The sequence below is a fragment of the Passer domesticus genome, chromosome Z (assembly GCF_036417665.1).
Source record: "Passer domesticus isolate bPasDom1 chromosome Z, bPasDom1.hap1, whole genome shotgun sequence".
Taxonomy (NCBI): Eukaryota; Metazoa; Chordata; class Aves; order Passeriformes; family Passeridae; genus Passer; species Passer domesticus.
Window position 1 is genome coordinate 69,511,426 of NC_087512.1, and position 27,759 is coordinate 69,539,184.

The window sequence follows — 27,759 nt, forward strand, 5'->3', positions numbered from 1 at the left end:
TTCCTTTTCCCCCTAGTATCTTAAGCATCATTGAAAAAAAATAATTCAGAAGGTCCATTAAGTGCTTTTTTTGTCTTGTTTGTATTTTAAGATAGCTCCACAGTCATAAGTTACAGCATATCTGAGACACCCAATATATTACCAGAAGCTATAGATGAAAATAAAATTTGGCCATGTGTCCTGTGGGTCCCTGAAGGCATGGCATTCTTCATTGAATTTTATGCTGTACAGAGCTGTTCAAGTACTAGAGGAATGATAATAAATTTTGGATGTTTGTATCCAAATGCATTAAGGTGTCAGAAAGCAGAATGCCAGCTGCCAGCATTGGCTGCAGTTCAATCTCTGGGCTTCAGTTCAGAGTATTGCCTGAGCCAAAAATTAAATAGGCTGCCTGGGGAACACTCATATCAAATGAAATCAAGTGCGTACTTGCTGTCAAAAAAAGGTTAAAAGATTAAATGCATTTACTGTCCTTGCAGTGCAATATTGTGGTTGTGATACCAGCTCAGATAGGAATATGTGTATTTCTGTTCTAATTTAAATTCCTCAGGAGGATGGGCACTTCATTGAAATGATGAAGTGATGCTTTCAATGATACTCTGAGCTCTCTTTCTATAATTGTTTACTCAAAGTCAGCAAGAGATGGTTTCTCCCAAAAAAAGTGATACTGCATCCCTATATGGATGAAGTAATGCCTGCTATGACTGTGCCAGGCTATGAAATCATAGCCTGCTGTCTGCATACCAGCCATTCATTACACATGTGCATGGACTACTATCCAGGATCAGGGTTATGTAGAGCTGTGCTAAGAAAGTCTGAATTCCACAGGTTTTTCTCTGGGTAATGCTGGAATGGTTTAAAACTTCAAGTGTAGCAACAGTGCAGAAGATGTCCATAGCCCCCCATGCACAAATCTGCCCTCTAAGGTTTTTAAAATAAACAGTGCAGTTTAATATAAATATTTGGATTTGTTACTTATTTGCATTTCTCTATTGCGGTGGGTTAATCTAGTCAAGCCAGTGATAAGTTTCACATTACCTTTTGCCTAAGCAGGCACTGTTGAACATTAATATTTATTAAATCATATTAATTAGACAGCTGATGAAAGCATACTGTTGACCTTGCTGGAGGAAGGCTGCAGTACTTCTCTCTTAGGCCCAACCATTTAGCATTTCACTTGGAAGACTGTCCAGCTCACTATTTGTGATCAGCATTCAAGCTTACAGCCTGCTTCTGCTGAAGTCCACAGCAAAACTCTCCTTGATTTAGACTAGTGCAGGGTTGGGTGTAGCAAGATAATGTGACAGTAGTTTGAAGGTAATATTTATAGTGATCCCAAAAGTGGAAAAGTTCTGCCAAAACATTATTGCTGGGGGCTTTGGAGTTAGCATAGCTATGATTAGGGAAGAGGCAGGGCCACCTCTAGTCTCCTAGTACATAGCAAAACTGTTCTGAGGCCTCATTAGGGGCACATCCAGGCACTGCAGCAGTACTGGTAATTTGTTTTAATGAATGCTGCTCATTTAAAAAGCTGTAATTTGTGCAAGGCCCTTAGGAAGTAAGGAGGAACTGCTGGAACATAAACAACCTAAAGCAGAGTCACAGTCTTTCCAGGTGTGTGACTAAAGGATATCATAAGCCTTACAAGCAACAAATAAAGGCCGTAAATCATCAGAGTTCTGCAGTTGCTCCATTGAGTTTGGCATTCTGATTTTTACTGATCTGTTGAGACTGTATGATTGCACTGAATTATTTTGAATTAGATCAGGAAAAAAGCCCAGAAAGATCTTAACAGTAAAGGTAGATGTGATCCTTCAGTATTGTTGAGGTGCATTTGGCTGGGCTGGGTGGTGCTTTTCTTTTACACATACATCTGTTAGTCCTAGCATCTCTAGATTTTCGTATTTGTCATGTTATGTGATAAAGGCAAGATCTGGAAGAAATGCTGATTATTATTACATGCAAATAATAAGTTTCTAGCTGGTGGTTCCCAGATTCAAGCTACCACATATTAACTATGGCACTGAAAGCCAATGCACTTTCATACTTAACCAAAAGTGTCCTTAGTATGTCTCCAGTGATTCATATGAATCAACTCATGGCTGCTTCTCTTCAGACTAAAGAGCTGATTGAATTTCCTGACGTTTTTCAGGCAGGAGAAGCTTGCACATGGTATCTAACGTAACTCTCCGGCCCTTTTAAGAACCTGTGTTCCCAGGCAGATAAATAGCACTGCACAGTGAAAAACAACTCTCTTGTCTTACAACTGAAGTGGTGTTTTCAGACTGGTAATTTGTCTTGATAGCAAGTAAATACAAAAGCATCCTGCAAGGAGCTGACTTGCACTTAACATAATGCAGCAGCAGCAGCAGATGACTCCAGTTGCATAGACTTGGATCACATACTGGCTATCCTCCTCTAATCTTAACAGGTCCTATCAAAGAACCTCACTGTCCTATAAGGTAAATAGAAGTATTAGCCACAAATGCCCACCATAGCTGGATAGTACTTGGTTGCAAAGAAGTGGTTGTATTCTCTCTATACTGTCACTTTCTTGGGAAAATGTTGGAAAATGAGGATTTTGCTGAAAATCAGAGTTCATATGACTGAAGGATCATTGAAGAATTTTTAAAGGGTAGCTATCTAATGATAGAAGAATCATTAGAAGAATTTTAAAAGAATTTTAAAAGAATTTTAAAGAATTTTCTAGAAGAATTTTAAAAGAATTTTCAAAAGTAAAGAAAATATTCTAGCTTCTTCTGGTATCAGAGAAAAGCTTGGGAAAAAAGTCAGACTCACTGCTAAGAACTTAAAAACATAAGGAAAATAAAAAGGGCTATATAGCCACATTTTTGTGCTGGCAATTCTTGGCTTCCTGGGACTTTAATAATGACATCTGAGCAAATGGGATTATTTTTATTGCTCTATTATTAGGGAGCTTTAGTTCCATCAAGTGCCAGCAATACCAGTTTGTGTGCATTGTTATAGTAACCTGTGTCATTTCATCTCTCCTGTTGCTAGTCATACTGCTGCACACTACACTTAAAGCACTTCTAGGTTGTTGTTGTTCTTACGTGATGCCCTTCTGCCTTTTGAAAGTGTTTCCAGTTCTCTTCAACTTGTTTTTCCCTTCTTAGTTTTCAGTCTTTTAATGCAGACCCAGTGGAACACAGGTCTGCTCTCGCTGCCCTTTTTTTGTCATATGACTGAGAGACTGGAGATTGCTGAAGAAAAGAATGAGATAAAATGGGGAAAGGAGTGGTGATACCACCAGATTGCCTGACTTGTAAGCAGAAGCTGTCCAGCAGAAGTGTCTTAATCTGTTTTGAGCTGTCCACCATGTTCACGGTCCTTGTTCAGTGAGAAAGACTTTCAGAGCCCCTTCTCAAGTTACATTTCAGCTGCTGTGTACCTGCATTGCTGTTTTCAGGCACTAAATTAAAAATTCTGATTATATGTTCATAAATTTATTGTGGGCCATTTTGGTACAAATTCTAAATAATTAAAACTTGTCTTCAGTTCCCATTAGAATATCTTTGCGCATTTTGTGCTGGGAAAGCATACATGGGTATAAATAAAAAAACACTGAGCTTTTGCTGAAGTCAATTTTGAGTCATAATTCCTGGAAAAAGAACTTGTCCAAGCCATGGCAATCATCAGGGGAAAAAGTTCTTGAGCAAAGTCACAGTAAAATATGTCATTAATCATAACCCACCCACATCTAGGCATCATACCACCAGACACTTCACTGGAGGAAGGAACAGTACTGTTGATATTCATGACTCATTATATTCATGGGTTATAAGGTCTAAAGCATCAGCTGTGATCCCAGTATGACTTGCATTGTGACATAAACTAGTGGATTTCCCCAAATTGATTTTTGTTTGGATTACAGCTTATCTTTTAGAAAAACATCCAGTTTTGATTCCACATGTCTTATAAGGCAGCATTAATTACAGCCCTTAATAAACTGTTCCATTCATTAATTATAATTATTGCTAAGATAGTCCTGTTAGAAAATAGGCATTAATTTACTAATGGTCTCCCTGAACACTCCCCAGTGCAATCAGGAATGTCTTGTGCTCCTTCCTCCCTCCTCTGAATGATAGGCTTTGTCTGAGGATTGCAGAGTGATTGGGAGATTTTTTTGTTTGTTTTTTTGGCTTGCATAACCTGTGAGGTTGGAAGAAGCTCAGGCTGATGGCTTTAATTACAGTCTGTCTTAACTATCCAGAAAACCTTGCCACTCTCTTCCTTCAAGTCTTACCCTTGTGATGCCAGCACACACCTGTGGCTGAGAAGAGTAATGTTGATGGCATGTGCATGATCTCCACTTTTCATTCATGCTTTCATCTTCTTGTCACCTGATATTGCAGCCTGCCTTCATGTGTCCACCTCTTTGCTAAGCTCTCATTGGAGGTTATGACCAGGTTACTATTGCTGTTTTAAAACTAGGACATTGAGGTCCCCATCTGAGCTGTGCTGAGAGCTTCTGAGCATTAATCAGCTTTCCTGATGAAATGGCCAAGGTGAAGTGCCTTGGTTAAGAGTTCTTTTCACAGTTTCAGTATAGTACTTACATTACAGTTTCCACTACAAAACTGGCATGTGCCCTGACATCAGACACATGCAGACTCGGGGTTGGAGAAGGACCATTGGCAGCCACCCACAGAGTTCCAACATGAAGCCAGGATCCATGTGGACTCCAGCCTGTGTTACTGGGCCCAGAAGGATGCTTCTCCCAAACCCAGTAATGAGGTGTCTGTGCGTGAACCAGGGTGGTGATGGGGGATGCAATGCAGAGGTGTGAGTCTGGGTGAGCTCTGCTTTGAAGACATGCCCTTAATTATGCTGCAGGTTTGGGCGGTGCTTCTGTAATAGTTGTCAAATCATCTCAGAAAGCTATGATCTTTCTTTATCCTTTTTGAGACACAAATTGTAAGAAGAGATGTCGGTGCTAAGGCTCTGATAAGCACATTAGCCATGTTGTTACTTAGTTGCTGAGATGTTCACAATTCCTTAATTGAAGCTGTTTATTTCCTTTGGGTAATTTCTGTTTAGCTGACTTACTCAGCAATGCTCTGTCCACGTGTTACATGAAATTATCAGCTGACATAATACAAAATAGTGCTTTATGCATCTTTGTACAGAGTACAAAGTCAGAAACTGTAGCAAAGTGTGATGGCTTCCACTGAGCAGAAGACCAGCATCCTATGCAGGATGTTTCTGGGTAAAAAAAGAAGAGCTTTTTCATGCCCTCATAGAATAACACTGAAGTCTTGCTTGTGTTCTGCCTCGGTCCAGTTGAGTTATCCTTTTGCAAGCTGGGTATTTTCCCTTGTAGTCAACAATGTGAATAATTATGGTCCTTGGTTAGGGGAAATGTCAGCCTTTTGACTATAGCATAAGTGTTTTAGATTCAACAATCAGCAAACTCTTGAAGTAGTCTTGGTAACTTGCTTACACAGGTTGTGATGAAAATTACACTTTACTCCTTTTTTTTTTTCAGAGTCTGAGATTTGTAAGCACTGGACATCAAGTTAGTGATTGAATTGGCCTTCTAGTGTATATTTTATTTTTCCTCTTAGTAGGACACTGACAACCCCAAATTTGCCATTTGTTGAATACTTGAAATTTAGCACTCAGATCTGAGTGTATACACCTCAGTAGTGTCTAGATCTGTCTGTCCCAGAAACAGGAGTCAGGAGCCAGTTCTGGGACATTCACTTTGAGCATCAGTATTCCAGCATTTTTCTTTTAAAGGCCTGGTCTGTAGTATTTGTGGTTCCTAAAAAAAAAAATGAGCTCTGCTTTCAGTACATTGGAGCTGGTCCAGGTTTCTGCTGTTGTCCACGTGCAAACTGCTGCTCACCATTCCAGAAGAGAGGCTGATTCCCACGTTCATCCCACTTGCAAACAGTAAAACAACTTGTTTTTTCTTCAAGTGGCTTTTTTTGCAGCAACTGACTTCTTTATGGTACACTTGTATCCTTGTATTCCCAGAATTTTCAAAGTTCATGGTGACTCTGAAGTGGTGCTGTGATTATGAGTTTAATTTTATTTACCTTTTAATACTGCTAAGAGGATTTTTTTTTTCACCTGTGATGTAAGAAATGTTAAATGCCATCTGATGAAAATACATTTGTTATTTATAGGTAAATCCAATTATTTAGTTAATGGATCTTAAAAATAGCTATAAGAAGCGGTCATTCATATATTTGTGAACAACTGATTGCTATTTCCCTCCTGAAAAACATCCATTCTGATTGATTTGTGAGTATTCAGCTTTGTGAAAGGAAAGCCAGACCTGTTAACATAGCTTTATCTTTCATGTCACAGAGAACAGACAAATCAGTGCTTATTGAGCCACCCTGTAATTGCATTAGTCTGTAAACTTCTGGTGGCCTGGTTTCCTCTCTTATTAAACGGAATGAGAAGGGTTGGAGACATGCTTGGATACTTGCACTTGTAGATTAGACATTTCCTTTTTTGGAGGTCAGCTTTAATGGCTTGGGGTTTTTTTCCTTAAAAACGAGACGTGGTTTTGGTTTGGTGTTATTTTTTGTTCTGCCAGAAAACTGTAGTGCATTATGCAAAAATGTTCATTTGTTCTAAGCTAAGATTATTTATAGGTCAGAGTTCTCACATGATGACTACTGCCAGCTTTAGGTCCTCATAAGGAATACAAATTCAGTTTTGAGACTAGCTGTTGTATTTCTTTTTCTAGTTGCAATAACTGATTTAGATCCCTGTCTCATTTGGAACATGTCAGTTTTGATAAATAATATTCACCTCATAAAACTCTCCTGTCTGTCACTTTGTGAGTTACAAAGTACATAAAAAGAAACATAAAATACATTTTTATCTTCCTCACAAAAGTTATTTTTGAACACCGATTTCTTGTTAACCTGTCAGTCAGAAAGGGAAACCACCAAACAAACATGTCAGTCAGAGCAGGGAGGGGGTAGGGGGCAGGCAGGGATTGCTGCAATGCTTTTGTTGTGGGAAAATCAGCTTGAAATTTCTCCCAGCATCCTGAGTTTCTGTGCTCTCTTGTATTAAAACCAGAGAAGCCAGATGGGGACAATAAAGTTAAGACAGGTGCTTCAGTATTTTTAGGAGCCTACAGCCAGGGGAAGGAGTTTTTAGTGGGAAGCCACAGGCACGCATGGCTGCTTCAGCTGAGAGCTGCCCCGTCGCTTCCCCCCAGCCCTTTGGCTGCTCCCAAGAAACTAAACAGCCAAGGTTTGTCCCAAATCTGCTGTGTCACCAGAGAAACCTGTTCAGACCAGAGCTAGATAAACACCAAACAGCTTGTACTCCAAACCTTAGGCATTCAGTCTATAAGTAATTACAGTTCCAGTCCTTTCACAGTATGTATTAATAATGCAAGATAAATCTTGATGTTAACTGTTTCCAGCAAGCTAAAACCCTGATTACTACCCAGTCGTTCAAACAAGCAACAGAAATAAAAGTGAAGCTGATACAAGGTCTAACGCTGTGATCATGGAAAGGCAGATGGTGTTCTTGGGGTACCCACTGTTGCCCTTTTCTATGGATTCCTGTTCAGCTGTGGAAGGAAGAAGGATCAATACAAAACCTAAAACAAGGACTGATTGCAGTGTGAGTGTTTATTTTGGTGGACAAAGGACAACTGTCATAAGGAATTTATCACCAGCCCTACACTGTTTTTTACTGACAAGCCATCCTTGCCCTTCCTATGTTTGTGTGAAGAAGGTTTGTCTGTGAGGGAGGACAAATGGACAAATTTGTCAGAAATTCATGCTAGAGTAACAATCTTAGAATGGGTGTGTTGGTGTGTGACCACCCTGTTGGTGGCTGCCTTTCAGTTGGTAATGCTCCACAAGTAATTCACAGTGGTAATCTACCTCTTCGTCCCAGAGTTTGAAGCTGCTCTGCATTTCCTCTGAAGCATGTTAGAGTTTTGTGTGACATTTTGGGCCAGTTTATGCTATATATTGTGGGAAAGGACAATACACTGGGGGGAGAGGAGTGTTGTCACAGAACCATTCACCAGCAGGTCCCAGGTAAAATCTCAGAGCCTTTACAGCGTCTTGGGTACAGTGTCACACTAAGGCATTAATGCCCTGGCATCTAATTCACAAGTTTTGTCATGAGTCAAATATTTGACATGCTGCTTAATGCTTGTTATTTTTTCAAGTATTTTCCCAGTGTTAGGTTGTCCCAATTTGATGACTGCCTTAACAGCTGAATGTCCTTGGCTTTGTAAAATGGACTAGAAGGGTGATATGCTGCAGAAATATTTTTTTTAAATATTAAGAGTACTCTGTGAAATTAAGGTAATTTCCTGGGACACTGTGAAACATCTAGGTGCTTAGAGTGTGGTTAGAGGTGTTTGTATGGTAGGACTAGAAATATGCAAGGTGTTGTTCTGCCCATCATCCCTGAAAGAATGACACAATGGCTTTATGGATTTCTTCTTGCCTGCACTTTCCAGATTGCATACTTTAATATATGAAATTGTAGTACCATCCCATGTTTCTCCTGCTGCCTCTGTGCAATTTTTCATACAGGAGTATAGGCTGGGAAGACGCTTTGATCTGGGCAGCCTTTCTTTGGTTTAGAATTTGCCATGAGATAGCATGTGCATAGATTTATATGCATAAAGCTCAGCATAAAGTCATTCTCTGGCCTCACAAAGTTACCAGAGTGGGAACTGCTTCCTGTCTGTCTCTCTCTATTCATGTGGAGACAGACAGACAGACAGACAGTTGATTGATAGATAGATAGATAGATAGATAGACAGACAGACAGACATGTATGCCAGAAAGAGGAAGGAACAAGCTCTTTCTACATGCAGGTTTGATTACTGCAATTCCCAAGTGTGTACTGCAGCAGAGAGCCTCTCACTGCTCCTACAGGCAGCAGTCGACAGGGGACACAGGCTAGAACAACATTTGCAATTGCTTTCCAAAACCCTGCGTTCTTGTCATTGTTAGAGCCCTAATTTGCTGAGCAGTTGACTTGAGCCCAGGAAATCATTATGGGTTGATTTTATTGTTGCTATTATTATAATAGGAGGAGGGAATTAAAAACAAATGCCTCAATGGTGTTGTTTGACTAGAGTGAGAGACTGATCTGTAAATGCCAGGAAAAAGCCAGGCAGGAGGACTGCTGGGCAGTTGAGCTGTGTTTCAGCGTTATGTTCCACAGGGATCCATACGCAGAACTTCAGTGGAAGTGAACTTGGGCAGAGGCAGGGTGAATGGGCTCAAACCACTTGTTGCTATTACAAGATGCTACGTGGAAGGAATGTTGCTTGATGCATTTAGCACGACCTTTTTCATCAAGGTGCTAGTAGGTGGTGGCTAGAAGAAGCCAGAGGAGGAAGAGGAACAGCTGGCACTGAAGAGAAAGCTTGAAGAAAACTAAGTGATCAGTAAAAGGAAGGGAAAACATTCTGGGAAAAAACTCAGGAAAGAGACGTTTCAGACACAAAAGTTAACATAGGTAATCATAATTCCAAGTTCTTCAGTCTCTAAGAGGCAGCAGCTGCTGTTTGTCTCTCAGCAGTGATGGAGCAAAGAAGGCCTCTGGCAGATGTCCCCCCATGGAGCATCTATGGTACTCAAGGCTGGCCAAGAGGAAGCTCCTCTTAAGCGACAGAAATGATGAGAGGCCTCATGTCAGTGATTGTTGTCTCAGGGTCTGCCACACAGTTGGCAAGTGGTGAACCTCTTCATTATTCTGACTTGAAGGCGTAGCTTACATGCAGATGGGGCAGAGCACTTGGAGGGTGGGGTCCAGCAGCCAGGGAGCCACTGTGTGTCTTCTCATCTACTGCTTCAAGCAGCATAGAGTGCCACAACTGCATCTTCTTCGTCTGGCAAGCTGACGTAATGAGCATTAGCAATATATAGAGAGCTTCATAATGGACATTGTGTGCGCACAAGGTGTGTTCACACTATATTTACAGCTGCTGCAATGTCCTTTTGTCTTGGCAAAAGATGTAGGCAAGTCTTAGTGTGAAGGAAAATAAGCCCTGGGGGATAAAAAAAAATAAAAAGGAGATAAACAGTCGCTCCAGGTAATTCTGAGATTAGTAAACTATCAACCAATAGCACAGTATGTGTATAGTAAGATTTGAGGTCTGTCAATACTTAACAGTTGCACTGTCTGTGTACAGTGCCTAACTCATATGTTGAAGCTCTAATGACAAGAAACTGACAAATATGGCAACACTGCCCAGTAGGCTGTCAGCAACAGTCCTAAAGGCTCTCTATTTCACACAAGAATACAGGTTTACAGAGAGGTCTTTACCATCAGTTCTTAAATGAGGAGAAATAAATTGGCAGGAGGATAATTTTTTAAAAAATGAAAATAGTTTCATTAAGAAATCTTTTAACATTCTTATCAGTAAAAATAGGCTTTTCCACATATCCTATGCATTAATCAGTTATCACACAAAAGATCTGTGGCCCTCTCTTTAAAAATGTTTTGGTATTATACAAGTTTTATTCAGATTGATATTTCCTTTAAAGTGCCCATGAGTTTCACAGTCTCAGACAGACTTCAGGATTAGGTATGTGCAAACATTGTATGCACATGTGTTGATTTTCAGACTGCCTTACCTTTTCTTCCTTTTTTGTGAACTTGAGCATCTGTGTTGTCCTAGGACAAGTTGTGTTTCTTGGGAATGTCCTGTATTTATGAGAGTTTTCTGCCTCACTATGGTAAATCTCCTTCAGCATTCTTCTCCACGTCCCCTTCCAAAATGTGAAAGACAGTTCAAATGTTTACAACCCAGCATTTTTTAAGTAAAAAAATATTGTTGCATCAGGAGGAATATGCTTATAGTGGGACATTGTTCTTTTTTCAGTACATTTACTGTCAGCAAGCTCATTCCTGTTCTCTCCTATTTAGATTTACAGTTGAATGAATCTCGTGTCTCAGAAAGCAGTGAAATTTCAGGGGGGTCCTGAATTTCAGGGGAATTCATGTTGTTGTATCGCATTTCGCTTTCTGAGAGAGAAATTAATTATTATTAATTCTTCAATTGTTTACTTAAAGAATGAGCTAAGTTTTAATACTGAATTTGTAGGATATTATGCTGCAATTATTTCTACAGTTCTTTGCACATTGCCATCAATTCAGCGAAGCTTAGCTTTATAGCAGGGAGCATTAGAGGAAATTTATAATGACTTGGAAGATAAGCCAGTGCCTTGACACAAGTTTATCAGTAACACGCTGCTAGAAAAATTTAAGTAATTGCCTCTAAATGCTAGAAAATCTCTGAGTCAGGGAATGCATGCTTGCGTTTCTTTTGTAGTTAAAGATGCCTTAGCATTTCCTGAAATGTTGTTGCTCATTTGATTAAGCATCACAGTTCTTATCCTTGTTTGTGTTAAGTCCTGCTGGATGGCATAATTCTGTGTTGGTGATAGATGTATGTCAGAGACTTAAGCTGTGACCAGTAGACATCTTCCTTGTGTTTGCCTTTCCCACATCCTTCTGGAAGTCGTAGGAAAGCACGAATATAGATTTCTTGAAGGTTTTTATGAAATGAGCTTAAGCTGTGTTTTTAGACCAGAAGTGGCCTGCCTGCCTGTGTTCAGCAGTTCTTCAAGGAAAGTGCAAAGCTCTGGTGAAGTTTAGCCTCAGAAGTTGCTGCCTGTCACAGGAGAAACTTAACATCAGTTGGCCAGTGAGCATTGTCGTGGTGCTATGCAGGATTCCCTCTGAACACTTTGCTGGTGCTGGATGATGGTGAAGGGCAGGAGGTTCAGGGTTTGGGGTAAGAGGGAGGAAGTCAGGGGAAAAAAATCTGTAGGGTCTTTTCCCTGACAAAAAGTAATTTTATTGCTGCTACTGTTGTGGCATGAAGAGAGCTACCCTATTAAGAAGAAAACAAAACAGCTACCCTATTAATGAAACCAATTAATTGTTAGAGAACAAAGTTGGGTGTGTTTTGACCAATTTGCCAGTATTAAGTGTAGAAGAAATAACAGCTGAGCAATTACAGCAAAAGAAGCATTAAATGCAACTTGAAATACATACACCTTTTTTAAGTTTGGGGATGTTTGACATTTTGTGGTATTAATCTTGGTTTGCAATAGATTGGTCATAATCAATTTATGTTGATAAGCTTCTGTGCTTCTTACTGATCTCCTTGTAGGCAGAGGGCAGATCACAGTGGGTGCTGTTGTTGCAAATAAGTGTTTGGGTTTTTTCTAGACTGTTGAACTTTCTCCTTTTTAATTTTCTATATATGTGTTTAGGTAAAGTACTGTGTCTTTTCAAAGCTGCAGCAACTCTGCATCTAGAAGAACACCATATGGGAGAAAGTTTGACTACATGAAAGAAATTATGCTTCCCATAACTCTGAACATTCCACTCTGTTTTGCCAGTGCAGGACATGCAACTTTGCAAGATGGCACCAGAGTTAAAAAGCTTTAGATTTTGGCTGAATTAATAGAAATGAACAAGCATAACTCCAGCTTGCAAGACTGGGAGTCTGGGAGTTACTGAAACACATTGGTCTGTTTTAAAACAAATATTTTTCTATCAGCTGTTTCAAAATTCCTGAGGATCTTTGTTTCCAGCCACCTTATCTAAACAAATCAAAACAAACACTGTGCACCAGTTCCTTGCTACCACAATAAACTGCTTGTTTTAACTGGGGTGGTTGTGGACTGGTTTGGTTTGGGCAGTTTTCCTTGTCTTTTGTGTTTGCCTGAGAAACAGCCTCAGCATGTGGAATGACAGGTCATATAAAGTGCTAACAACATTTAAAATCATTCCAGAGGAAGCTTCTTCTGTGTTTAGGGAGAGGCAAGAGCCTGCACAGGACCATGGCCATCGGGCAGCTGATAGAAGACTGCTCAGTTACACTTTTTTGTCCCCACATGCAGCACAGAGCAGCTAAAGAAGGCTTTTAGAAGCGCAGACTAGCTTCCTACTCCTACTGTGATGTGTAGGTCAGGCCAGCAGGGCTATCTCCCCTTGAAGACTAAGGAGGCACTCATTTGCTTGCATGCCCCTCCAGTGAGAGATGTTTAAGTAAGCTTTAGACTTTTAAACCTCAGAAGAGTGAAAAGTTTACTGTGAAGTGACTGTGGTACATGGCTACAGGAATCACACTGGGTGTTGGCAGTGGTCACACGTGATGTCACAGGTTGTGGAGTTTTCCTCCACTTCATACCCACAACAAAAGTGTGTAGGTAAGACAGTGCTTTTGAGAGGTACTGAAAAAGTGGAGAGACAAGAGAAAGTCTTTCCCCCTTTAAGGGGCTTACAGCAAACTTAAGTAATTTTTCATTTCAGATTCCTTGTTTGTGTGTGAGAGCAGGTAAGGAGCTCCTAAAATATTAACTGTCAGTATCTGAAGAAAAGAAGTGGGATGCTGTATGACCTTTCTTACTTGTTTTTTCCTGCCCTCATCTTTTCATGACATTCTCAGCTGATTATCATTTATTGCTCCATCTCTGGTAATTTTGACAAGGTATTTTATGTTTGCTGTGCAGGGGGTAGTAAATATGCCATGGTGCCACATTTTTTCTGAATGGAGAATGCCCCCAAAGCCCCACTTTCCAGAGCAGTCAAGTGTGAACACATCATTTAAGAAGTTTTATCTGTTCAGCGCGGAAGTATGAATGAAGACCAGTTTTAGCATTGGACATGAATTTCAATCCAAATGGCATGAAGCGAGGGCCTCCAGGTATTCTTTGGGTTGGGTTGATCACAAACTCTAAGTTTTCACCAGGGTTAAAGGTTTCCTACTTATGTTACCTAACCCAGCAGCCAGTGTGAGTGGACATTCATGTAAGTACAAGTACACACTGCTGGCATTTTTTCCCAAAGAAGCTGTAGTCTTTTTTGTCATAAGAAGACATAGCCCTGACAGTTAGCAACAACAGAGCGTGGCACTGGACCCCTTCCCCTGTGAAAGTGGGCAGCAAAACGCAACTGCATAGCACCTCCTCACTGCAAAATGCAAAGCACTAGTGAAATGTAAGAGCCCTCTGCTCTCCCCTCAAGGTTTAGTGTGACAATTTCCTATTGGAATTTATTTTGGTGGCTGTCCTTGGGTAATTCATGCTGAGCAGTTATTCTCCTGCTGCTACAGCAGCAGTGAAGACTGTCTGCAATGCGAGTTTCAGTGAAGCTCAGGTGGAGGGTACTCTCTGGAAAGGAGTGGTTTGAGGTGCGAGTGTGTTGTTTGTACCACCTGTCTCAGAAACTGGTTTTATTTCTGTCTCATACTCTGTTGTCTCATATGTTCTTCTTTGTAAGAACAGGAGGCCTGGCTATAGTGCCATGGGAAGTTGAACTGACAGAGCCAATTTGTACTCATAAAATAAATAAAACTGGCCTTTCGGTTTGAAGTGTGCAATTTCCTTGGAAGGAGGAGGAGGAACAATTAAGATTGCTCACCAGATTAAATTCTTTGTAAGTGCTTGTTTTCAAATAGCCCCTTAAACATGAGGAAATATCCAAGAAAACTATTTATTTTTTAAAAGTTTTTGTTGCAAAAAGGAATTCTGTCAGATTGCATTCCCTTGCTGCTATGAGCTGTCTCTGCTAAAGATTGAAAATTAGCTTGTGAGGAAGCATGCTTGGACTGGCATCTGCTGGGCACCTGCTCAGGAATCTGCCTCCCCTGTCATGAGATCTGCTCCCTGCATCTCTTCATCCTGCTGGAACCATGCAGTTAGATCAGAAATGTTTTACCTGAAGAGAAGACTGGGGAATGGAGCAATTCACTTAAAAGCAAAAAAACACCAAACCAGTGGGTGACAGGCTGGCATTAACAGCCATACCATATGCCCCGTATCTTTGTTGTTTTACTCTAGCCCCTTGCACAGGATGCCCTCAGGTGTTCACCTTCCATAATTAATCCTTCACTGGTTTGGTAAGGATAGATTTTTAGAGGAAGTATTAAAAATGAGAATGAGATCCTTAAAATGTTTAGTGAACCTGAGCAGTTGTAGGCTTAAGTGCCAGTTTTGCTTCAATCATACAGTCTTGTGGGGCACTCTTCATTTTACAGTCCCAGATAGAGACGTCTGTGGAGATTATAGCTTAAAAATAATGCGCAGATATAGTGGCTCTGGGCCCATCAGACCTGCATGCAGTTTTGCTGTCACACAGAGGACAGGAATAACACTTCCTCCAGTCAGGTATGTTGATACAGAAGGAGATAAGGGAAGAGTTCTGATACTTGCTTGTTCTTTGGAATTGCACATCTTGTATTTAATAGTCATGTAAGGATGCTGTGCCAGTCCAACAGACTCAGAGAGTCAGGTAGGGTATTTACTCCCTGAACAGGAAGGAAATGCACAAGAGGATTTGTTTGGTTTATGTTAAGCTTGTGTATACTTTCCCGAAAGAAGAACGCTTTTTTTTTCTCAATCCCCCCAACTTTTTTTTTTCTTCCCCTTTTTCTCCCTTTTCCCATATGTTAAAAGAGCAGAATTAGTTGTTTATAAGACTGTAGCAATGACCCTGTCGTTCAAGTCTTGCTGTTACCTCCATTGTGGGGAGGTATTTGGGCTGATAAGCATCTGTGGCCTGAGGTAGCTGAAAGGGATTGTGAATGCTGTAACTTAATTAGGAGATATAACACTGCAGATCACTAGTTCTGCCACATTTTTAAAGTATTTTGTTGAAGGAAAATTATAAGTTGAAAACTCCTGCTGAAATGTGGGATGGCCTCTCCCAGGAACATAGCATAGGCTGTGCCCTACATTCAGTGCCTCACGGTGCATTGTGAAGGTTCGCAGAGGAGGGCTGTTTCAGCTTAAAGAAGTCTCCCAAAGTGAAGGCCCTGGCAGGGAACACAGTGCCACCTACATTTTTTTTTTTTTGCACTGGTTGAGCTCTTGCTTTACACACCTCATGTGCCTCCAAAGGTGGCCTCTTGGCACGCGTGGAGCAGTCTTGTGGCCATTCAGCACCAGCGTTCCATATGCTGCAGGCCTGAGGATCCTCAGATCCGCAGAAAAAAATAGGAGTTGCCTGCTTACACTAACATTGCATACACATAGATTTAGACGTGAAACCCAGAATGTTTGGGTATAATGTGCATTTGTGCTGCAAATTTGGAAGATTAGGGTCTGAAGCAGGTAAATCACTTTGTAAGTGTCCTTTTTTCCCCCTGATACTGAGGCCCGCACTCTATCTTTTGTAATCTTGCCCTTGATGTCTCTAGAAGATAATAATTACTGGTTGTTCAGCAGATCTCTGATACTAGTGCAGACTCTTTATGAGAGAAAAACATTTTAGTCTTTGTAGACTTACTTAATTTCATAATGGTGTGATGTCAGGGACCCAGAGGTATACTGCTTATGCAGAAGAGTTGGTTAAAAATTCTGATATGTTAAGAGTATTTGCACTTTAGGAAGTTAAAAGGAATCATTCTGAAGTGAAAAGGAATAAATTTAAAGTATTCTTTGACCACTTTGATTTAGATTTATTAATTTTTATTTCTTATCATTCAGCTGTTTCAAGTTTCTGTTCAAATTTTTTGTTTCAACCAAGAACACTGAAATTTTATTTATTTTTTTTAAATAAACTTTGGATTCTTTTGGGACTGCTGCTTTAAGGGGAAAAAAACCCCAAACAACAAAAAATAAGAAAAACCCCAACTTACTTTAAGTTGCTGGCAATGGTGAGTCTGAGTTCCTGAGGGGAAAAAGCTTGTTGGTTTATCTGAGGCCAGATATAGCAGAAAAGGGTTTAGCAGGGTGTAGCTGCTGCCTTTGCTACTGGGCTACACTGCTGTACTGAACACATCATTACCATTAGCCCATTCATTCTTGCAATGTACCAATACATTTTCCAAAACTAGTTGGTATGAGAAACAGGTAATTTTAAAAAAAGAAAAATTACATAGTGCAACTCCTTTAGGATTCAGTGAAAACTGAGTATTTGCATGTCAAATGGACAATTCCCATGAGTGTCTATCAAACAAGGGTTTTGAGCTCCATCTCCTGCACACCTGGGGAGTGCTCCAGTTACAGCTCTGTCCTCCAGTGACCTCCCAGGCATGTGGGGCTTTAGACACCTGGTGTCAGGGAGAGTACAGAAGATAAATATCTTGTGACCTTCTGCTCCTTCAGTGACCACAGATGAGGCAAGGTTACCTAAACTTCATATTTTATCAGTAATCAGCTATAGAAATTGCATTTTAAATCTGTTTGCACTTTATTTAAATAGAGTATTTTATTTCTCTGTGGGACACTTACCCCTCTTCATAGTGTAAAATTCTGGGACGATCCAAGGGAATAAAATAGCTAACATTGTAAATTTTGTAACTGTGTATTAAAATATCTATCCCTCTACTGTGCAGAAAGTGTGGGAAGTGTTACAGGAAGGCACACAGTATTTCCTGTCATTTTAGGCTCACCAAAGCCACTCTTAGCTTAGGACAGGGATATTGAGTGCCTTTTTTTTTTCTTTTTCTTTCTGGTGAGAACCTTATTTACATTCTCTTTTCACAGATCTATTTAACAGATGATAAAGAGTTTCTTACTACCATTTTAAAAACGTGGAGGCTTGACATGCCTCATTTAATGTGGCTCAGGAAAGTTGTGGAGTATCTGGTGAAGTGAGCTATCACTGTCTTCAAGGGTTCTCCTGTCAAAAATGTCACTTTCATCGTTGCTGGTAAAGAATGGCTGTGCCTTCCCTTTGCTGATGCCCTAGAAGTAAGAAAGCAAGTCAATATATTATGTAATTCCTCAAGCGAGTAAAATTTGCTTGAGCGATGTCATTTTTAGCATCATGTGTGACCCTGAATTCAAGCCATTTTAACCCAAACGTTTAGAGGGCCTTTGCAGGGGATGTCTGGTCAGCACAGCTCATGTTTTTACCTTAAACTATCAAGCTTCCAGGAAACTTAATCCAAGGGTACTCAAATGTCACTAGCCCACAGGCAGCAGTAATGAACAGGTATGGTGCTGTTCCAAAAGTGCTGTCTATTTTCTCTGTCACCCTTCTAAATTTGAGTGGGGTTTTTGTATGTTTGTTTGTTTGTTTGTGTTTTGAGGATTTTTTTACACTCCTTGGATCCAGTTATTTTCTGTATGGCTGGTACTTTCCATACAAGCTGTGCACCCCTACCCTCACCTGAGTCTTCTGAAACAGCTTACAAAAGGTGGCCTAAGTGCTGCCATTAACATTTCAGCCCCTCCTGTGGAAAGAATGTAGTCCAGCCTTTTTTTGTTTTGTGATAGGTAAAAATTGCTGCTAATTACTGCTTGGAGCGTGTGTCTTTCTTAGTAGCCCTTCGTGTAATTGCTGTTTCTTAGTACTAAGCCAGCCACATGCTGTGTTGGTGAGTTGTGGCACTCCCTGCCAGCCCACTTCTAGCCTCCCCCCTCCCACCACCCAAATTAAAAAAAAAAAAAAAAGAGAGAGAGAGAAAAAAACCAACAACCAAACAAAAAACCAACAACCAAAAAAAAATTCAAAAAACCGAACCAAAACAACAACCCCACCCAAAAAAAAAAAAAAAAAAAAAAGAAACCCAAACAAACCTACCCACAAAAAACCTACAACAGTAAACTCCTGCTTATGCTACATGAAAACAGGTCTCTTACCAACACAGTGCTTTTGAAAATATCTCTAAGGAGGTGGCTCCCTTACAGGTTAAGTGAAGTCATGCTCTTTCTAAGTAGTGTGAACTGGCATTTTCCCTGTAAAAGAGACTCTTTGTTTGAATGGACTGAGGTTATGGGCTTTTTTTTTTTTTTAACCAGGTCTCCCATAGCCTGTAACATCACAGTACTGTAATGAGCCGGGGAAGGAATTTGATTTAACCAGCCAAAAAAAGCTAAGGCCTTTATGGAAAACAACATGTTTGGAATTTGTTTCAGAGTTTACAGAAACAGAGAGAAAGGGCAAGCTAAGGTTTCTGACCTGCCACACATTATCTATCACATTTAATCTTTATCTTTCTATATTGAGAGGTGTATTTAAAATACCATTTTCCCAGGTGATACTTGTAGAATTATTTGAATTGTAGCTGGTTTGTTCGCTGTGAGCAGTAGTGAAATTTACAGCTTTCTACTAGAGGTAATACAGGACGATACTGATTCTAAAGAGAAAATATACTTTTGTATATTCTGTGCATGTGATAACTAGGAGAACCACCCAGCACATTCAGTGACTATATTCTTCAGACAGCACTTGCAAAGTCTTCTGGCTTCAGTTTTTAGTTGCTCTGAAGGGGTATACGTTTCTCATTAGTTGAGTGTGTTACTCTTCTTGACATTAAAGCAAATTTCAGTTCATAAAAACACTTTCAGGGTGTCTGTTCAGCTTCATCTTTTACTTGTTTAACACTGGAGGAAATTAAGCATAGTATTGTGAGCAGTCATATTTATCAGTAACAGCATTCCTGGGGTTTATGACATTTGATGTGTGCTGTGGCACTTAGTTGACACCTCTGTGCATTCACCAGGATAGCACATTCTTTAACTCCTGACAAATGAGGAATGGTATTTTAGGGGAAAGCATCTGGAAGCCAAGGTGTCTTGCTGTCTCCTAGTAGCCTGCGCTTTGGCTTTTAGGTAGACAGACTCCATGGCTGAAGTCTCATGCAGTCAGTTAAAATACTGAAAACCAAGCTATTGCTTGTGTGATATGCTAGTAAACAATACTCTTTTGAGAAGGTCTGGTCTTCCCCGCTCTGTACAGCAATTTGATCTGGAATGTGTCAAACTTGTGTTTCTACAGAAATGTGAGGTGCTGCTTGCTGTTTAATGTCGAGCCTTTTTATGATCGTTTAAAACAGATCCAAGCAAGCATTTCCTATCAAAGAGCAAATTGTCTGAGCAGTTCTTAATATGACAGTTTAGTTGGCTTTAGTGATCTTGCTAGCATTAAATGAATTGACCACTGTTTATTTTATTCTTCTGTAATTAGGCAAAAAAGAACCCACATCAGAGGGACTGGGCAATCTGAAGGAATTTTAAACCAGAGCAGTTTGAGCTGGAATAGCCAGTTTAGTTAATAAGATTTTCCTCCACCATTATCTTAATTCTCCATGTGCCCAAAGAAAAAGCAATAGGCCTTAATCAAATAATATCCTAATATAGTCCATATGTGCTGTAGGTCATTTAAATCAGGTCCTTTTCAACAGGAAAAGAAGGAGTAATGAGTTTTTTCTTGGAAGAGGGGAGGGAAGCAGGGGCAGAGGGACAGGAAGTGGTAGGTACTGAAAGGAGATATTCCAGAGGTTTCTCAACTACCTTCCCAAAATAAGGAATTAAAAAAAAAATAGCCTATGCAAGTATCACTTTCAATGAAATATTCTCCTGCAGGAAATAGTGAGGTGACTGAAGTGCATAGTTTTTGTTATGAGCAAAGCATAGATGAAGTTGCTAGCTGTTCACAACCCCAAACTCAAATGGTATGTCCTATTTATAGGCTAGGGACAGCAATGGCATGTGGAGAATTTAGCAACATCCTCCTTCTTTACAGACTGTACACTTTTGGCGTCTCACTAGCAAAACTGTTTTGTGGACGCTGTGGTCTGAGTTCCTGTTAAATATTACTTATTTGCTGGATATTTGTTGAAATGGCGTGTCAAAGTCCACTGAAATGATATGTCAAAGTCAAACATCCTGGCTATACTGAATTCATCATTTAATGATAGCAAATTTCATTTTGTTGATGTATATCTTTGAAGGGGGATTATTCTATGTGCACCATCCAGAAAATTAAATTACATGCATGCCCTTAGAGGGAGAGCCCTACAAATTGCACTCCACTAGAGTTACAAGGCTTTGGTTCTTGTATAAAATCTTCAGATAAAATCTCCAAATGCTGTTTTCTCCATGAGCTGTTTCTGGAAAAAGGGACTGGGAGTGAAAGCATTTTTGTGTGGTAGTTCCCTGGTGGACAGTGGGCATGGTGACACAGTGGAAAGTGTGACTCAGGCAGGGGAGGTGATGTGCTGCTCTTGTTGGAAGTGGCTTCTCTTCCCACTTGTGTGTGTAACACAGACTTCAGTTATATCCTTGGACCACCATCATGTTTTCCCTCTCTTCATTTATATAATGTGATTTTTGAGTTAGTACTAGGCTAGATATCCTCTTTTTTCATGTCCTTTCAGTATTCTTTTTATAATGTTCCAGTTACGAGCTTTTGCCTGAGTAGCAGCCTAAAATACATTTTGGGGAGAGCTAATTCTACATAGGGACCTTTTAAAGCAACTACATTCTCTCTGTCAATGGAGTGTTTTAGAAGTCTTTAGCTTTCAAATAATTCAGTTTCCTTGAAAAACTGGGAAGAAAGCAATCTGTAGAGTGCTTAAGCCTGCTGACTTGTTGAGACCTCAGACTGTAACCTTCCCAAGACTCACTGATTGTAGTGAATAAACATTGCCCTGTTCCTTGTGCTCCTGGCAGAGCAGGCTGCCTCTGGGTGAGACGCACTGCACCAAGCACAGTTACGTAGGCATACCTTCATTTAAGGAGATTTTGCTGTGATGGGTCTTAATCTAATCGATGAGAGCAGCCGTAACAAGTCCTACTGATAAAGATAAAACATCAACAATAATTCTTAACTTTCTTCAGCTGTCAGAGAAACAGATGTTTGACCTTACATTTCTGAGAATAATTTGTTCTATTAGCCTAACATAGCCTCTGTGGCAGTAGTCTTGTCAAACTCCAATAGGTATTGAACAGCTATACCTTTCAGATGTGCAACAAGTATTAATTAGGCTTTGGGAAATAGTTAAAAGCACTATCACTTCCAACTGTTAACATTTGTGTAACAGAGAATTGAAAGTGAAAAATCTTAGTCTTTACTGGCAGAATTTTGTAGGTGGTTGTTTCAGTTAAAGCATTCAGTTCATACTCTATTGCCCTTAAAAGTAAGTGGTCAAAGAACTGCAGCACAGAGATCATGTATCTTTTTTCAGAAATTGGAGGTTAGGTTGCCATTTATGAAATATTTACTGAATTGTATGAGCTGTTGAAAGACTGTATCCTCAGAAGACTTTAATACTAATACATCTCAGAAAGCCTATTTGTTTGTTTAAGGAAGGTTTATCTCTGTTCCTTACATCTATTAAAGGAGGTTTTCCTAGCAACCATAATACCTGTTCAGACAGCAAGTGGACTGCACAGCCTTTTCTCTCCAGTTACTGCCTTCCTGCTGACCCTGCCTAACCCAGATTCCTTCCTCAGGAGGTCCTTTTCTTACTCACCAAAATGGTTAACACCCCGGTATTTTTCTCGAGCTGTCTCATTTACATAGGAGAGCTGTACATTCATTCTTTAGATGGAACATGAACCCTGTGCCCCCGATGAAAAGACTAAGGAATTTCCCCCTTGTCTCTATTCTTTTTAGTGCAAGCAACCGTAAAGGTCACTCTTTCCTTGTGCTGACATTATCTAGATGGGTTAGAGAGTATTAAGAGCAAGGCTTAGTTTAGCGTCCTTTCCCCTCCCCGCTGGGATTAGATCATGCTTTATCAGAGCAATTGTTCCATCCTCGACATGTGCAGGGCAGATTTCAACTGCCGCATTTTGTGAAACTGATTTTTCATGCATACATTCAGAAGTCGTGCTCTGCTCAGCTCAGTATCCGTGTTAGGCTCTTTGTTAAGCTGAACATCCCTCTTTCCTTATTCACCCTGAGATTTCTCCTTTTTGATTTAACATCAGACCAGAGGCTGAGTGTGAGAGAGTGCTGCTAAACAGCCAAGCCCTTAGCTCACCTCCACCAGCCCCAGCTGAGTGGGGAGCCTAGCCAGGTGGACTCTGTAAGTGCAATGGTACAGAACCTCATCTGTGACCTTCAGTTGTAAAGAAGAAATTCTCGTTCCGTTCCTTAAGGATTTTATCATGAATTGAATTACCTGCCAGGTGTGGGCATTTTTCTAACGGTGTCATGTTCCTTATGTGTTAGTTGGATGGGATGCTCTCCATTTCTCCACCAGACCATTGTGCTTCCTTAGGCGACAATTGGAGGCTGCTTCACAAGATCATATTTACCAATTTAAGTGACTTAGCACCACAGCCTCTTTAAATCAAGTATCCCAGCTGTTGGAATTCAATCTTGTTTCAGCAAAAGCAGATTTTGGATGCAAGCCATGGAAAAATAAGCCTTAGGAAAAACGTGTAACAAAGTTAAAAGTACTTACCATCTGTGGTGGGTGCGCTTGATTAACACTTTAACATGGTTTGTATTGACCTTGAGTCCAGTGCTGTCCCTCAGTAGCATTGGTTTGTTTCCCATGCCTGCACACAGAGTGTGCTGTCCTTTCTGTCCTAGGGAACTGAGTGAAGCAGAATGACAAATAATAACACCCACTAGTGCTTTTTAATTTGAGGTGGAAATAATTTTGCAGGTGAAAGGAGCACCAGAAGTGTGATTTGAACTGATAAGAGTGAGGATAAAGCCACATTTTTCTGGATGAAATGTATTCTTTTGCTCGCATTTACTGCTCTAATTCAGTTGCACTTTCAGGTTGACCTACATTACAAGAAGCAGAGAACAGGAGAATGGTCTTTTGGCTGCAGGTTCTGGTACTTGAAATCACTGCCAATTTACTGATCTCTTGGGTTCTTCAAGCTCCTGGTTCTCCCTATTTGCAACTGATTGAAGATGGGGTGTGAATGTAGAGTGTGGCAGTACCAAGCAGTGCTGCACTTCTTTATGAGAGTATATAATCACAGCTTCCTGTAATTTCAGATTTCCATCTTGATTATGTAAAACTGAAGAGAACTTCCATAGCAAAGCTAACCAGCCCCACACAGAGTATTATCTACACCACTTGAATATATGCTGCATCCATACTACCAGCTGTGTAACCATCATGCTCTAATAAACTCTGCATTGTTTTTTCTTAATCAGAGGTGATATTTCAGTTAGCAGCCTTTTGTCCCTAAATAATAATTTCTGTATAAATCACTTTATCCATACAGGTGCTTTGTGCAGTTTCAGTTCTTTGGAGGAATTAAAATATTTTGTAAGAAGAACTCAGTGTTTTATTGTTGCTTTTTTACAACAGCTGCACAAGCGTTAAAGAAGGAAGATACTTGATTTTCTTGCTGCTGTAGCACTGGTTGAAATCTAGTTATTAGGGTTACAAATTTTTCATAGAGGGACCAGGTCTGTGTTTTTAGGAAGCAAGGGAAAATAACTGGCTTACAAGATCAGCTGGTTTCCTACCAGTAAAATGCCTCTTCAATTTATGTACCCTGTAATTCGTAGGACATAGTAAGGTTTATTACAAATTTGGATCCTGAATTACCCAGGAAAAAAATCACCTATTTGTTATTGAGGGCACAAAAAAATACTGGAGCTACAGAGGCACATAGGGAAAAATACAGTATCAAGTGAGTGTGTCTTCATCATTAAAATATCCTGTCACACAATATATGTTTATCATTAAAGTAGTCATAATTCTTGGGCCATTTTTATCCCTCTTTAATTTATTGCAGCAGCAAAAGGAGATTGGAGTTCAATTTGATAAAAGAGCTTTATAGTGTATCGCATGGGGAATCTGAAGCCTGTGGCTCAGATGGATATTTGCAAAAGAATATTACAAAGCCTTTCGCATGTTTTCTGAATGAATGCAATCGCAACTTCTTTGCTAAAACATGAATAAAGGAAATAGGAAAACCACATAAAAAAAGTTGCATAGCAAGCTCTCAAAGTAAGCACTTTGTATGGTGCTGTATCCCCACATCACTTATCACGGTCTGTAGTCCAAAAGAGCCCCTGACTGGTTCTTAGGAGGAGGTAATATGAAGTTGCATTGATTTTTGTTGCATTTGAATGTACTCTTGTGATTTCTGAAGTGTTTGGGAGACAAACCAGCATTTCACAAAGAAAATATTGTACTGTCTTGGCTGTCTCAGAAAATTCACAGAAGAGCGTAGAGAGCTCTTGCAGAGGATGTCTCTGTGACACTCAACACTAATGCATTTTTGTAACCAGGTATTGTTTCAGTCTTTGTATTGAAGACACTGTATAATGCACTGTGAGAGGAACAGGCCAGGTTTGCTTTTTGGGTGCAAGCAGGATTGTGAGTGGAACTATTCAAGGTAGTGTCAGCATGTGTCTGACATGTCTTAAATTCAAAATTTGTTGAGAGGATTTGAGTGTTTTTGTTTTGTTTTGCGGGTTTTTTGGTTTTTTTGTTTTTTTGTTTTTTTTTTCCCTGAAACTTGAATTTTATTTCATTAAGACAAAAGTTCTAAATTTTTTGGGCAACATTTCCCTTAGTAGTTTAAAAACCTTTCGATGTCAGTATAAAATACTGTATGAAAAAGGAAGACCTTTTTGCACGGAGGCAAGAATACAGCACTTTGAGTTTGGATTTCGGGGGGTTTTTTTGTGTGTTTTGATTTGGGTTTTTTAAATCAAAATGTATAGTTTATGTAAGTTATGTGAGTAGAAACCCTTTCTTTCCTTGAGTTCCACATCATTGTCTTCACCCCTTTCCCCCTCCATTTCTAGGATCTTTTTGAACATTTTTTTTCCCCTGCTACTGCTTTCTCTTAGCTAACCCAATAGGTGGTTTCCAAAACACAAATGTTTGGCCCATTTCTTTAGACTTTGCTTGTGCAAAGGCTCCCACTGTAACATTCTTCTTCCTCCAGTATCAAGGGAGGTTCACCACATTTTTGGGGTTAGATGGGGTGGCAGCTGCCCCATGAGGCCCTGCTGAGGGAGGGAGGGAGGGACTGCAGAGCCATTGTGAGACAGGAGCTGCCACAGTGGCTTGGGGTGTCATTCCCACCTGGGATGGGGTGAGATGATGGCACCTGAGCACTGTTGTGTGGTAGGGAGCATGGGCTGTGAGGGATAGATGCTGTCACCTTTACAGCTGTAGCTTTTCTGGTTCATTATGAACTGCAGCACTTCAGGTCCTAAAGAAAATGAGTTCTGCAAAGATTTACTGTCCCTAGCAAGCACGGGGCAATACCTCTGCTGGCTAGGGGTTTTGTCTCTGGTCAGGGTGTCTGTCTGGAACCACAGAGGTTCAGTTGACTTTTGTGTCTTTGCAGTGTTTGGGATTGGCTCCATCTGTTGTGCAGGTGGTGACTATGTTTTCAAAAGGTTGAGGTGAATGAAAGCAGCTGCTCTCTTGAAGGTTTGCCAGAGTCAATCTCCTAACAAATCCATCATTTGCTTCCTTCTTAATTGCAAAGAAGACAGAGAGGCAGGCCAAGACAGTAGGTGAAGAGGGAGAAGATGACTGACATCACCAAGGAGGTACGGATTAGCCAGCAAACCATCTGCAAATGAGGTTTACTACTAAAACTGCTTGATGTATGGTGGGCCTGATAGATTGAAGAGAAGAGTGTAAAGGGTTGAACAAAACACTGGCTCAGTGCTGAAGCAGGGGGAGGAGGAGCAAATGAAGTACAGGACATCCCCAAAAGAATATGAAAGCTGAAGAACTGGAAGGTTGACATCACTAATGAAGCGAGGAGACCAGCAGCATCAAAAGCTGTCTCGAAACTTGGCTGGAGTGATTGTAAAAGCCCACAATGAGGAAACTTTAAGATTTTCTTAAACCATGAAACTTCTTAGTTGTTTAGTCCTTTCCTCTCCCTTCCCACCACTGCTACTGATGCTTCAGAAGAATGTTGATCTGACTCAGAAGGATTTCCTCCCACTTGTTTCTGTAGGCATTTTTTTGTTGCATCAAACAAAGGAAGGCACTGGCAGCACGTTTGTTGGGTCCTGCTAGTAGCACACCCACATTTTATTCCTTCTAAAAGAGCTGATTGCCGAAACACTTACACTTTTGTAGATGAAGAATTCAGCCAAAGAGAAAATATGCTAATAATTTTCTAAGCTGCTAATGACTGTAGTTTACTAAAGTGCAGCAGCATTGTAGAAGTGACACTAATTGCCTTGTTGCATCTTGACTTAGACAGAAATGAACGCACATTCAGAGGCTGTGTAAATGTAACAGCAACTTCTCGAAAATCTGGGTCTAGATGAGTAGTTTAAGGGCATCACTGTGAATGCCATATGACTGACTACAATTAGGTTTGAATGCAGCCCTTTACCCATTCACGTCTTTGTAATGGTGCAGGCTTTGAAAAGCCTTCTCCCTGTAGGTGGCAAATACAAAGCTGCTGGTGCAGGCTTATCAAGGAGTAGAAAAAGCAGCCCCCTGGAAAGCTCACCTAATTCCACCAAACAGCTGAGGTGTGGGGGTCTGTATGTATCCCACTGCCCCCCTCCTCCAAACCTCCTCCCATCCATGGTGGTTCATCCCAACATTTGCCATTTTCCTGCACCCATTCAGTTGACCTGGCCAGGTGATGTGGCCTGGACTGTCTTGAAAAGCTTTGTTTTGCCATCTGCTTCTGTCCTTAGATATTTCAGTTCTCTTCTTCAAGTAATTCATCAGTAGATTGATTTCTGCTCCTCGCAGGAGTGTCTGGAGCATAATTTTCATTGCCACAACCTCACAAAGTTGTCCCCAGGTTCTGGCAGAATGTTTGAGGAAAAAAATGGGTGGTTCTTTTAAATGTTATTTTTTCATTTCCTAGCAACTCTCACTGGCTCCTCTGCTATGCTGGAAGGCCTTCTTCATGCTCAGTTACTAATCCCTAGCATAGAAAGGCTCCCCCAATAAGAAGCAGTATTTTCTCATAGGTTTTAGTGCATAATTGTCTGTTTTGCTACATAATTACATGTCCCACACTAATTGCATAGACACATGCACTTCCAGAATGACATGCTGTCACAAGTGCACGCCCTGATTAGGCATGTGCCTTAATTGTGAATTAT

General features: G+C 40.4%; 1 protein-coding gene and 1 long non-coding RNA gene across 11 annotated transcripts in view; one reads left to right on the forward strand and one right to left on the reverse strand.

The window, feature by feature from the left end:
• The window catches only part of PALM2AKAP2 (PALM2 and AKAP2 fusion), a 266,499-nt gene that overhangs the window by 217,330 nt on the left and 21,410 nt on the right, over positions 1 to 27,759 (forward strand). The window contains exon 1 of one of the 8 annotated variants that reach the window (XM_064404844.1): positions 13,190 to 13,330. The exons of the other annotated variants lie outside the window; for them this stretch is intronic. The gene's annotated coding sequence lies outside the window, so the exon portion shown is untranslated. Of the gene's footprint in view, positions 1 to 13,189; positions 13,331 to 27,759 lie in introns of those variants that run through there. 8 annotated transcript variants of the gene reach the window in all.
• LOC135290842 (uncharacterized) lies at positions 9,021 to 13,608 on the reverse strand. Of its 3 annotated transcripts, XR_010353647.1 has the most exons (5): positions 12,942 to 13,608; positions 12,042 to 12,301; positions 10,865 to 11,653; positions 10,614 to 10,748; positions 9,021 to 10,024 (listed from the first exon to the last, which is right to left on the reverse strand). It is a non-coding gene; the product is annotated as an uncharacterized LOC135290842 (long non-coding RNA). The 3 variants fall into 3 exon arrangements; XR_010353646.1 differs by lacking the exon at positions 10,865 to 11,653 and having other exon boundaries at positions 12,040 to 12,301; positions 12,942 to 13,314; XR_010353645.1 differs by lacking the exons at positions 10,865 to 11,653; positions 12,042 to 12,301 and having other exon boundaries at positions 12,942 to 13,130.